The sequence below is a fragment of the Pelobates fuscus genome, chromosome 3 (assembly GCF_036172605.1).
Source record: "Pelobates fuscus isolate aPelFus1 chromosome 3, aPelFus1.pri, whole genome shotgun sequence".
Taxonomy (NCBI): Eukaryota; Metazoa; Chordata; class Amphibia; order Anura; family Pelobatidae; genus Pelobates; species Pelobates fuscus.
This window is the reverse complement of record NC_086319.1, coordinates 56,347,228-56,361,040: the sequence shown is the minus strand read 5'-3', so window position 1 is coordinate 56,361,040 and position 13,813 is coordinate 56,347,228.

Here is a 13,813-nt window from a genome sequence, read left to right as displayed (position 1 = left end):
TTGTGATAGTATCTTCCATTGGGGCGCTGGAGTGATAAACCAATCTTCCCAATCTGGCAGTCTTATGGATGTCTGGCTTTGGAAGATGCCAGAGAATGCTATCTGTAGCAAAGCTCCCTGTACCCCGGCTGGGTTACCTCCACCAAGGATCGCTTTCTAGCTGGAACCGGGGAAACCTTAGTTCTTGTGCCCCAGTTGCCGTGGCTTGAAAGGGGTCCTCCTGGAGCCTCTCGGTCCTGGAAAAGGGTCGGGGACTAGCTCTATTTCCTCCCAACAACTGGACGATACATAGTCCTGGGAGCGATAGTCCTTAAAAGGACTTTCCCCGCTGAATCCTCTACGAGCTAGAACAGGCTGCTGAGCGGTGAATAGCCCTTTCCCCTCCCAGTAACTAGATGACACATAGTTAAAGACCGGTAAGCTAATTATCTCCCAGGAACAGAGAGCCCAACATAAAACATAAAAGTACCTTAAAACATAATAAAAACATACAATAACCCAACATATCATACATCCCCAAAAAGCCCTGATCTGAGCGCCCAAGTTGTCCAAATAACACTCAAATCCATGCAGTGTAGGGAAAATGCCACTGTGTTAAAATTCTGACTGGCCGCACACGTGGTCCTATGCCCAATAAAGTTCCAGGGCATTTGGTGATTTTGTCAGTCAACTTTCGGGAGCTCCTGCATCCGAAATACGGGGTGCTCCGCCTAGCTCTTAGGTAGCGTTTCTTCCCCTGAGTCTCAGCCACCTTCCATTCAAAAAACAATTTCCTGGCGGGTTGCAAAGTGGTTCAAAACCCCGGACCAACTTCTCCGGGAACCGCACGGTCACCTCATCCTGAAAACAGTTCCATAACATTCACAGCTAAGTACCGCTGAGGTGACCGAGGACCCACGAAGGCCTCGTGCTAAAATTAGTTCCATAGCGGTCGCGGCTAAGTACTGCTGAGAATCATTTGTCGGTTTGGTTCATGCAAACAGCCGCAAGGGAGCTAGCGGTCCCATGCGAATGAAGGGAAAGTGCTGAACCAGGGGCACCCAGGGAAAGCTGCTAATGGCCGCTGGGCAGGGTAACTCCTGAGCGGTGTCTCAGACCTGGACCCATAGGCGTGCGCAGCCTATTGCATTAGGGTGTGCACCCTAAAGCACAAACACACACCGCATGTATGTATATATATATATATATATATATATATATTTTATATATATATATATATATATATATATACATACATACACACACACTGCTGTTTGTGTGTGTGTGTGTGTGCTGTTAGTGCGCTGTGTGAGGGTGCTGGTAGTGTGCTATGTGGGTGAGGGTGTTGTTAGTGTGTTGTGTGTGAGGGTGCGGTTTGTGTGTGAGGGTGCTGGTAGTGTGCTGTGTGTGAGGGTGTGTTAGGGTCCTGTTAGTGTGCTGTGTGAGGGTGCTGTTTGTCTGATGTGTGAGATATGTGTGTGTGTGTGTGTGGGTGCTGTGTGTGTGAGGGTGCTGTTTGTGTCGTGTATTTGTGAGTGTGCTGTTTGTGTGAGGGTGCTGTGTGTATGAGGGTGCTGTTAGTGTACTGTGTGTGAGAGTGTTGTGTGTGTGACGGTGCTGTATGTGTGCTGTGTGTGTGAGGGTGCTGTATGTGCGCTGTGTGTGTGCTGTAGTAAATATCCCCCCTCCCTTCTTACCTTATGATAGGGAGGGGAGATCCTTGCTGCCATGTGCCATCCCTGGTGGTCCAGTGTAGAGTATACTCTAGCCTGCGGGGCTAGAGTTCACTCTCGCGAGATCTGAGCGTTGCCACGGCAATGCTCAGATCTCGCGAGAGGAACCTGGCGAAGCTTCTGTCTAGAGCTCCCCGGGTCCTCTCCTGCCTCCCTCTATGCTGCTGTGGGCCGGTGAGGTAGATCTTTGATCTCCCCGCCGGCCCATGGAGGCTTAGAGCAGAGCCGTCACTCAAATAGTGCCGGCTCTGCATGAGCCTACAGGGGAGATCCGGAGATCTCTCCTGCCGGCAGGGGTCAAGTCCTGAGGAATAAAGTGTAAGAACTTTCCCAAGATTCCCACCCCCCAAAAAAAAATAATATACACTCGTGTATATATACGTGCACACACACACTGACACACACACATATATATACGCGTACACACACACATACACTCACAGACCCACACACATATACTTACAGACACACACATACTCTGACACACACCCACACATACATTCACAGACACACACACTCACACAGACACACACTCAGACACACACATACTTAGACACACACATACTTAGACACACACACTCACAGACATACTTAGATAACCACACAGACATACTTAGACACACACACACACACAGACATACTTAGATACACACACAGACACACATACTTAGACACACACACACACACACACACACACACACACACACACAGAGACACTCACAAATTATTATTTTTTTAATAAAAAATTGTCCACCCAGCCTCCCTACCTGGAGTGCTGGCGTGGACTTGTCCCTGGGGTCCAGTGGGTCGGGTGCCGGTCTCCATCTCAGCCACGGCGAGGGAGCTGTGTGCTGTCTGCTTCCTCTCACCGCGCGGGCTGTCTGCTGTAGCTGGGAGCCGGAATATGACGTCATATTCCGGCTCCCAGCATCAGCAAACAGCGCGCGGCGAGAGGAAGCAGACAGCACACAGCTCCCTCGCCGCGGCTGAGATGGAGATCGGCGGGGGGGTCCATTACCTCTTGCCCTCCCCCCCATGACAGGGGGAATGAGGAGGGCATTTGGGGGTGGCAGAGTGCCTGCAGGAACGCGTGGGAACATTGTTCCCACGCATTTCCTGCAGGACTCACAGGCGTGCCGCCGGGATTAGGGTGTGCCTAGGCACACCCGGCACACCCCGTGCGCACGCCTATGCCTGGACCATAGTTAGAGGACAGGAGGCCAGCTTCCACACTCCTCCAGTAGTTTGTTGCAAACGTACTTGGGAAGAAGCGTTTGTCACACTATCTACCCAACTGGATTTTGCCAATTGTAGAGGAGGAATAATGATATATCTGTGGCTGGTTTGGGCAGATCAGCTAGTTCCAGGGAAGGGAAATCAGTATAAAATGAGATTCTAGCTAACTATTCCAAACTGTGTGACAATTACTTTACTTCAGGGTCAGGTTTAAATGTCAGGTGCACATGGGCACATCATTCTAAGGTGCTCCATGCTTCTCTAAAAAAAAAAGCAGATAAGGTTAGTTTAATGAATTTATTACAGCTTAAAAAAAAAGATATTTGAAAACTGAATAAGTATATATGAATGATTGTGTATATTTTTCTTAAAGGGACTCTCCAGGCAGAGTAGTTTACTCACCTGGTTCCAGCGCCGGGAGCCACGTGAAGCCGCGTGGCTCCCAGCGCTGCAACCACATGCGCCCTATGAAGTATGTACGCATGTGTGGCGAAGCTGCACACGCACACAAGGGAGCAATGATGCTTCCAAATGGAAGCGTCTGATAGCTCCCTGCTCGTGCCCGCCTATTTCGTCAAAATGACAAAATAGGCGGGCGCGAGCAGGAAGCAATCAGATGCTTCCATTTGGAAGCGTCATTGCTCCCTTGTGCGCATGCGCAGCTTCGCCACACATGCGCACATACTTCATAGTGCGGCATTCATGCCGCCCTCTAAAGTCCTGAGCGCACTACCGCTACAGCTCAGCTTGCGGTCTTTGCCCGCCCCCTCTCCTCTGCTGACAGGCTGGAGAGAGAAGGCGCGCACACAATGCCTTCTCTCTCCTGCACACGTCAGACGTATTTTAATACGTCTGACGTGTACAAGGCCTTTTTAGGGCCCTGCATGATAGGAAGTCCCTCTGGTGGCCGTCTGAGTGACGGCCACTGGAGGTATTCCTATCAATCAATGTAAACACTGTATTTTCTCTGAAAATACAGTGTTTGCATTAGATTACAGTTTTTACATTAGATTGCCTGCAGGGAGCTATAGATCTCACCTGAACAAATACATTAAGCTGTAGTTGTTCAGGTGACTATAGTGTTAAGAGGATTACACTTTCAGGAGGTTTTATAGTTGTTGCATAAGGTGTGTTTAGATTTGTTGAGTTTAGGGTTAAAGTTGGGTTAAATTTTGTATTGGAGTAAATAAGGTATTTCATTTTTAGTTCAATATAGGATTACATTAAAGATTTGTTTTATTTAATGTTTTGGCTTTGAGTGCTTAAATTAGGAACTAAGGAATGGGTTTGTTTAGGTTTTGGGTGTTAAGGGCGAGAGAGCGATAAAACCAGAAACTTACCTGTCCTGCATCAATTACACTCAAAACATTTTGATGTAGAATTATTAAAAATCTTTATTGAACTTGTATTGAATTATTGTACTAACTCCATTTTAACCTCACACTGTGACAGACCCTCCATTTTGTCCTCATTACCTGACAGATTCTCCATTTTAAACTACATTACATGACAGAATTTCCCAGCAACATTTAATACAATGAACAGAGACTGTATTTTCTATAAAGACTTGACTAACCCAGGAATTGCTGAATCTCCTGTAATTTGCAACATAGTATAATATGAAGGCCATGAGAACACTGTACTAATGAAATGTTCTATTCATAAGAGAACCTTGCACCTGATCACAAGACTGACATCACTAACCACGTAAAATGACGCCCAAGCCCCCCTTTCCACCGAGTAAACCTCATGCTAGGAAAGATGGCGCTTGAGCCATCCGTCCACACCCGTGTCCAGAACAATACCACCTCTCGGTGGGTGGACACTTAGCTAACCACTTAGTTTTTGAGCCAATTAATCATATTGATGGGTGGACACTAACACAGACACTTAACAATTAATCCAATTAATGATGTTTATTTACTGATATCTCGATAATCAATGATGATGCAAAATTCCCCTTAAAAGGGCCTGCGAGCCCGCTCTTGTTTCACTTGCCAATAAATTTCCTCGAAGTTATTTTAACCTGAACTCCGTGTGTCAGTCTGAATTACTTCTGCGTATACGCAATATAATTTTCTCTAATTTGGACAGGAACAGATAGACATTTAAACATCTTTGTTTATTTCTAAATTACACTATAACAATTTGGCGCCCAACGTGGGGCATCGGGCTACGGCCTCTGGCCGGTAAGCCGTCCTAAGGAAGACGCTGTTGGATGGAGGAATCCGGGGGGAAGGAAAGGGAGACTGATCACCTCCAATTACACGGTAGAGACTTCTGCAGAGCCACCGGTATATTCCGGCCCCTTTGATTGACCCGTCCACGTGTCTGTGACTGCTTCCCGGGAGGACATCAAAGACAGGTAATATCTTGCCCGGTGTCTTGTTACTCACTTGTTTACCTGCACTTAGTCTATCTGTTGCCTGGGTGTGTTTGAATTGGCCTGTTCTAGCTTAAGTGCCCGGGTTGAGTGTTTATTTGTTTCCCCCTTTTGGGATAAAAGGGGGGTGGACCCGTGGAAGTTTGCCTGGGGGTCCTATGTTTGTCTGTTTACCCCTTTTGGGATAAAGGGGGTGGACCCGGGGGATTTGCCTGGAGTCCTCTGTTGCCTGTTTACTCCTTTTAGGAGCCACGTGGCTGTGGCTGTAGGGAAAAAGGGGGGTGGACCTGTGGAAGTTTTCCTGGGGGTCTTCTTTGCCTGTTTACCTCTTTCAGGAGCCTCGTGGCTGTGGCTGTATGGAAAAAGAGGGGTGTTGGATCTGTGGAGATTGTGTAGACTCATAGTTTCCTGGGGATCCTTCTGGTGTCACTTTGATAGCATAGCTAGCCTCATTGTGCACATAGCTCTGCTTGCAGAGAGGTGGTACCCTCCAGCTTTGAGCGCTGAGCTGGAGTCATTCCAATTGTTATTTGTGGTGCGTGGATTCGGTCAGGCATTGCTGTCTCCATCACCACGGGGTAGTGAGACTTATGAGTGGGTTCATAGGGGCACTACGAGGGTGAGGATAGAGGTGGCCACATTTAGTGGACTGCTGTAACGAGGGAAGCTTACGGATCTCGGACCGGTGTCAGTTGTTTTCCGTGGCCGCTGGTAGTGAGACTTACGAAAGTCGTTCTCCGAGCGGGGACACTACGAGGTTGAGGGAGGTGACTTTGGTCACACGAGTAAAGGAAAGGGATTACTGTTGATTTTATTTGAACTGTGATGCATGCACTGTATTTCAATTGTATTGTTATGTTTTTGTTTAATTAGGAGTCATTCAAACTCCTGTGTCTGTCTCTAAAATGTCACCTTACTTTGTACTTTTCCTATACTTCCTGTATTATTACTCTATCCACTCCTATTTCTCTTGATAGAGAAGTGATTGGTCACACACTTCTCACCCCGCTCCAATCCGTGACTACCACCTCGGGTAGGCAGATTTAGTGACTGGTCTACGTTTTGGGAAGACGCACTCAAGGGGGACCCACCCTTCTTGAGTGGCAGTCGAGCATTGTAGACGTTCTGTTCCATTTTTCTTTCCCTATATCTGGGACACCTGTATAGGGGGGATATGGGCCAGGAATTGAGTAAGCCCAGTAGGGTCTGGCTCGCATGTGATTTAGTTGAAGACAGAGAGGGAGAGGAGATGGTTAAAGGTGTTGAAAAGATTGCTAAAGTGTGTAAAATTGCTGTGCCTTCATGTGGTAGATTGCAGCCAGAAAGCTGGCGTAGATTACTGACAGAGAAGAAGGGCAAGCTTACAGATAATGATTTATTGCGGACTGCTGAAGCGTGGTACAGAGTAGCGAAGGCTATTCAGCAGGAAGGTTGGGTTGAGGAAGAAATAAATCACAAAGGTGTGAAATTGTTTGTGTATCATAATAATTGTGTTGCTGGGGCATTCCCTCAGCCAGCGCCCCAAAATGGCGCCCAGGGGATGTCTATCCCCAAGGTTCAGTCAGCAATAGGTGATAGCCAGCTGACTATGTTCCCCACTCCCAACCCTCCCAACACCCATCCCGTCACCTCCCCTGTTTGCCCGGTCCTGAATTCTGATGGATCTTTCTTTTCCCCTTCACCATCCCTAACATTCCCATCATCCTCATCCATCCCTGCGCTACCTTCTGTGTCTAATCCAAACATTTCATCTGCCATTCCTTCCCTACACTCTCTCTCCGTTGATAATCCTACCCTCCCATCTGCATCCGCCCAATTAACTAACCCCTCCTCCCTTGCTACTGCCAATCCTACTGCACCGCTCCGGCTCCTCCTTCTACACCCACCTCTACTAATCCCTCTCCGTCCTCTCCCTCACTCACTCCTCCCACGGCCCAGGTTCCCACCTCCTTCCCTAATCCTTACCTTACTGTCCCGCCCTCCCCAGGATCCGCCCCAACCCCCGCCCAGATGGCTTGGCCATACCCCTTCCCATACCCCATGTCCCTGCCCTATCCAAATTATCCATACCCCCTTCCCCAAGCCACTCCCCAGATCCCGGTCATGCCCAGTCCGGCACAGTCTGCCCCGGATGTGCCCACATCCAACATGGCCGCCACTTCTTCCCTTAACCCTAACGCAGCTTCCTTTCACGCCTCCAATATGGCGGCCCCCAGTCCTCCGGCGCCCCTGATGCAGGTACTTCCTGATGATTATTCACCCCAAGCTCAGACCACAGATGATGATGAGGATGACGAGGTATCCCAGGACTCGTTGGAGGCTGCGGGGCACTCGACCCGCCGTTCCATCGATGATCCTTTTGGTCATAAAGGTCGGGGAGAACGGGCCCCTCCTAAATATGTTGCTTTTAATCCTACTCAAGCTAGTGCTCTAATGAAATCCCTCCCAGACCCAGAAAAGCAGCCTATGCCCTTTTACCGAGGGATAGTTCAGATTCAAAAGATTCGGGCAGGCATTGCTGTCTCCATCACCACGGGGTAGTGAGACTTATGAGTGGGTTCATAGGGGCACTACGAGGGTGAGGATAGAGGTGGCCACATTTAGTGGACTGCTGTAACGAGGGAAGCTTACGGATCTCGGACCGGTGTCAGTTGTTTTCCGTGGCCGCTGGTAGTGAGACTTACGAAAGTCGTTCTCCGAGCGGGGACACTACGAGGTTGAGGGAGGTGACTTTGGTCACACGAGTAAAGGAAAGGGATTACTGTTGATTTTATTTGAACTGTGATGCATGCACTGTATTTCAATTGTATTGTTATGTTTTTGTTTAATTAGGAGTCATTCAAACTCCTGTGTCTGTCTCTAAAATGTCACCTTACTTTGTACTTTTCCTATACTTCCTGTATTATTACTCTATCCACTCCTATTTCTCTTGATAGAGAAGTGATTGGTCACACACTTCTCACCCCGCTCCAATCCGTGACTACCACCTCGGGTAGGCAGATTTAGTGACTGGTCTACGTTTTGGGAAGACGCACTCAAGGGGGACCCACCCTTCTTGAGTGGCAGTCGAGCATTGTAGACGTTCTGTTCCATTTTTCTTTCCCTATATCTGGGACACCTGTATAGGGGGGATATGGGCCAGGAATTGAGTAAGCCCAGTAGGGTCTGGCTCGCATGTGATTTAGTTGAAGACAGAGAGGGAGAGGAGATGGTTAAAGGTGTTGAAAAGATTGCTAAAGTGTGTAAAATTGCTGTGCCTTCATGTGGTAGATTGCAGCCAGAAAGCTGGCGTAGATTACTGACAGAGAAGAAGGGCAAGCTTACAGATAATGATTTATTGCGGACTGCTGAAGCGTGGTACAGAGTAGCGAAGGCTATTCAGCAGGAAGGTTGGGTTGAGGAAGAAATAAATCACAAAGGTGTGAAATTGTTTGTGTATCATAATAATTGTGTTGCTGGGGCATTCCCTCAGCCAGCGCCCCAAAATGGCGCCCAGGGGATGTCTATCCCCAAGGTTCAGTCAGCAATAGGTGATAGCCAGCTGACTATGTTCCCCACTCCCAACCCTCCCAACACCCATCCCGTCACCTCCCCTGTTTGCCCGGTCCTGAATTCTGATGGATCTTTCTTTTCCCCTTCACCATCCCTAACATTCCCATCATCCTCATCCATCCCTGCGCTACCTTCTGTGTCTAATCCAAACATTTCATCTGCCATTCCTTCCCTACACTCTCTCTCCGTTGATAATCCTACCCTCCCATCTGCATCCGCCCAATTAACTAACCCCTCCTCCCTTGCTACTGCCAATCACGCAGCATGGCGTGATTTACTGAGCATTTGTGCTATTAAAGCCGGGGATGCATATTGGCCCAGCATGGCCCGCCACCTCAGTACAGATCTGCTTGTAAGTGATATTGATTACCCCTCCGGAGTAACTTTTTGCAACCAACTGAATGAAAGGGCTAAGGACAAACTTGCAGATCAGGCTGCTGGCCTTACTGATATCATACAAGACAAAGGAGAATCAGTGGAAAGGTTTCATGCAAGACTGTTTCAAATGTTTACAGATTTGGGTTTTGATCTTACTGACAAGATTCATTCACAAATGCTGTCTGGTGCATTTGTCCAAGGTGTTAAAGACTCCATACGCAAGGGAATCATTGCTGCACGCCCTGAATATAAGGTTGTCCCTCTGGATACCTTACTCTTAGTTGCTAGAGGTCTGGAATCTGCCCAGACTCCCTCTCATGGTGTCCCGCTCCACTCCTGTCCCAAAAGGCACCAAACCAGAGGATGGATATTGCTTTAATTGCAAGGCTAAAGGACATTTTAAAAATGATTGCCCAGAACCTAAGAGAGAACCCAAAAAGATGTCCAAGCCTGTGTCAGGATAGGGACAGGGATCCAACACGCAGAGTACAAACAGTAGCCAGATACGTATACCGGACCTTAGAATGGCCGGACTAACGTAAGTAGTACCGTAGAGAATGGTCAAAGACAAGCCGAGGTCGAGGGTAACAGAAGACAGGTAAGCGAGAGACAAGCCGAATCAAGGGAGACAGAGATAAGCAGAGTAGAGCAAACAAGCCGGGTCAAAACCAAAAGGAATAACTAGAAAACACGAGCACTGAGTGACTAGCAAGCTAGAACCACGACAGGGCAATGAGCTACTGAAAGCAGCACTGTTAAATGCCCTGTTCAGATAAGTAAACACGCTTCCGGGGCGTCCTGATTGATCCTGAAGCAATTGAGTGACAGGTCGTTCCGGGTTGGCGTCCTGACGTCGACTTCCGGACGTCAAGCTATAAAAGGGGGTCACTCCCTCGCGGCCGGCTTTGCATGACCGGATAGACCGCGAGGAAGGGGGAAATCAGACCGTCCGGATGGATGAACGGCCAAGTCTCTACCTCTTTCGGAGGTAGAGACCTCAGGTACCCTGACAGTACCCCCTCTCTCAGATACGCCCACCGGGCGGAAGGCACCAGGACGAGAAGGGAAGCGAGAGTGAAATGCCCTGCGGAGACTGGGAGCATGAACCTCCTCCTGTGGTACCCAACTCCTCTCCTCAGGACCATATCCTTTCCAATCGACCAGATATTGTACTCTCCCCCGGGAGATCCCAGAATCGACGATGGAATTGACTTCATACTCCTCCTGACCCTCCACCTGAACAGAGCGAGGAGGGGCGATCGTGGAGGAGAATCTGTTACATACTAGTGGTTTTAGCAAGGAAACATGAAATGAGTTAGGAATGCGTAAGGCATTAGGCAAAGCTAGACGATACGCAACTGGGTTAATTTGAGTCAGTACCCTGTAAGGTCCAATATACCGAGGAGCGAACTTCATGGAAGGCACTTTTAACCGAATGTTTCTAGTGCTTAACCATACTCTATCGCCTGGAACAAACACCGGTGCGGCCCTTCTACGTTTGTCAGCGTGTTTCTTAACCAGCATAGAATTGTGCAGAAGAATTTGTCGAGTCTGGTCCCACAACTTCCTTAAATTGGCAACATGGACATCCACCGACGGTACCCCTTGGGAAGAGAGCTCCGCAGGAAGAATGGAAGGATGAAAGCCATAGTTCATGAAGAAGGGGCTAGAATGCGTAGAATCACAGACGAGATTGTTGTGTGCAAACTCCGCCCAAGGAATCAAACCGACCCAATCGTCCTGGTGTTCAGAAACGAAACAACGTAAATATTGTTCAATCTTTTGGTTGGTGCGTTCAGCAGCTCCATTGGACTGAGGATGGTAGGCAGAAGAGAAATTCAATTTGATGCCTAGTTGAGAGCAGAAGGATTTCCAGAAACGGGAAACAAATTGGGAACCTCTGTCAGATACAATTTGGGAAGGTATCCCATGTAAACGGAAAATCTCCCTAGCGAATATCTCCGCTAATTCGGGCGAAGATGGGAGTTTAGGTAAGGGAACGAAGTGAGCCATCTTAGTAAATCTGTCCACCACAGTGAGGATAACAGTCTTCTTTTTAGAGATAGGCAAATCAACAATGAAGTCCATGGCCAAACAGGACCATGGCTTTTCAGGAACCTCTAAAGGGTGCAGAAATCCGCATGGAAGCGAATGGGGTTGCTTGGTCTTGGTACAAACCTCACATGCCCCGATGAAATCTTTAATATCTTTACGTAACTCAGGCCACCAGAAATCTTTAGAGATCAGAGCATACGTCTTGCGAATGCCAGGATGTCCAGCCACCTTGCTGTTGTGGAAACAACGTAACACTTCTAGTTGGAGAGTGGAAGGAACGAAGTGTCGATCCCCAGGAGTCTGTTTGGGCGCAAGATGCTGAAATTTCATGATCTCGGCAAGCAACGGAGAGTGAATCCTGAGATTCGTGTTAGCGATGATATTACCCTTAGGAACTATGGAGGAAAGAACTGGCTCAGTTGTAGTGAACGGTTCATATTGACGAGACAAAGCATCGGCTTTAGAGTTCTTAGAACCAGGTCTATAAGTAAGTACATAATTAAAGTGAGTGAGGAACAAGGACCAACGAGCCTGCCTGGCGGATAAGCGCTTAGCCTCCCCAATATAAGATATAAGTTCTTATGATCTGTTAAAATAGTAACAGGGTGTAATGTCCCTTCTAGTAAATGTCTCCATTCCTTTAACCCCTTAAGGACCAAACTTCCGGAATAAAAGGGAATCATGACATGTCACACATGTCATGTGTCCTTAAGGGGTTAAAGCCTTAATGACCGCTAACAGTTCCCTGTCGCCGATGTCATATCTGCTTTCCGGCCCAGATAATTTCTTAGAGAAGATCCCACAAGGGTGTAACGGTTTGTCCACCCCTAACCTTTGAGACAGAACAGCCCCAACTCCCGTCTCAGAAGCATCGACCTCGAGTAAGAACGGCAGAGTTGTATCAGGGTGGACTAGAATGGGGGCAGAAGCAAACAGTTCCTTGAGAGTCTTGAAAGCAAGAAGAGCCTCCGTAGACCAGGTCCTAGTATCAGCCCCTTGTTTGGTCATATTGGTAATAGGCGCAATGATAGAAGAGTATCCCTTAATGAAGCGCCTATAGTAGTTGGAAAAACCAATAAACCTCTGAATAGCCTTGAGTCCTTTGGGTAAAGGCCAATCTAAAATAGATTGGAGTTTGTCAGGGTCCATTTTAAAACCTTCCCCAGAAATCACGTAACCAAGGAAGTCTATCTGAGACTGGTCAAAGCTGTATTTCTCCAATTTACAGTATAGGCCATGTTGCAGAAGTTTGTGTAATACCCTTCTGACTTGTCTGTGGTGAGTCTCAATCTCCCTAGAGTGTATCAGTATGTCGTCCAGGTAGACAATAACACAATCATGTTGAAACTCCCTAAGTACCTCGTTAATCAAATCTTGAAATACTGCAGGAGCATTACAAAGTCCAAACGGCATAACTGTGTATTCATAGTGGCCATACCGGGTATTGAACGCCGTCATCCACTCGTGCCCATGCTGGATTCTCACCAAATTATATGCCCCTCTGAGATCTAACTTGGTGAAGATCTTGGAGCCCTTAAGACGATCAAACAACTCGGTAATCAATGGGATAGGATAGGCATTTCTGATAGTTATTTTATTCAAACCTCGGTAATCAATACAAGGTCTCAGCGTGCCATCCTTTTTCTTAACAAAAAAGAACCCAGCCCCGGCAGAAGAAGAAGACCTCCTAATGAATCCTTTCTCTAAATTCTCACGAATATATTCCTCTAGAACAGAGTTCTCCTGAACAGATAAAGGATATACATTACCCCTCGGGGGCATAGTCCCAGGTAGAAGCTTAATTTTACAATCAAATGACCTGTGTGGAGGTAAAGAATCGGCATTCTTCTTGTCGAATACTGCCTTTAAGTCTTGGTACAGGAACGGTATCTGTCTCTCTGTGGACTGAGTAGGACTACCAGATGTGTTAATATTAGCCAATGGAGAAACCTTGCGTAAACACCTCTCCTGGCAGCTCTGACCCCACGAGAGTATCTCCCCTAATTCCCAGTCGATAATAGGGTTATGTCTCTTCAACCAAGGATACCCCAGAACTATGGGAACAGAAGGGGACGAAATGAGCATAAGAGATAAATTCTCCACATGTAGGATACCAACATTTAAGTTAATGGGTATGGTCTCACGAAAGATAACAGGGTCCAGTAGTGGTCTACCATCTATGGCCTTAACGGCCAAGGGTGTCTCCCTTAACTGGGATGGGAAATTGTGTTTAGTGGCAAAAGCTTGATCGATAAAATTCTCAGCAGCTCCGGAATCTATCAACGCCATAGCCTTTACTACTTCCTTCTCCCACGTTAAGGAAACTGGTAGCAGAAGCCTGTGATCTTTATAATTAGGAGTAGAGGACAAAATAGAAACACCCAAGGCCTGTCCTCTAGAGAAACTTAGGTGCGAGCGTTTCCCGAGCGGTTAGGACAGTTCGAGAGTAAATGACCTCTGGCTCCACAATACATACATAACCCCTCCCTTCTCCTGT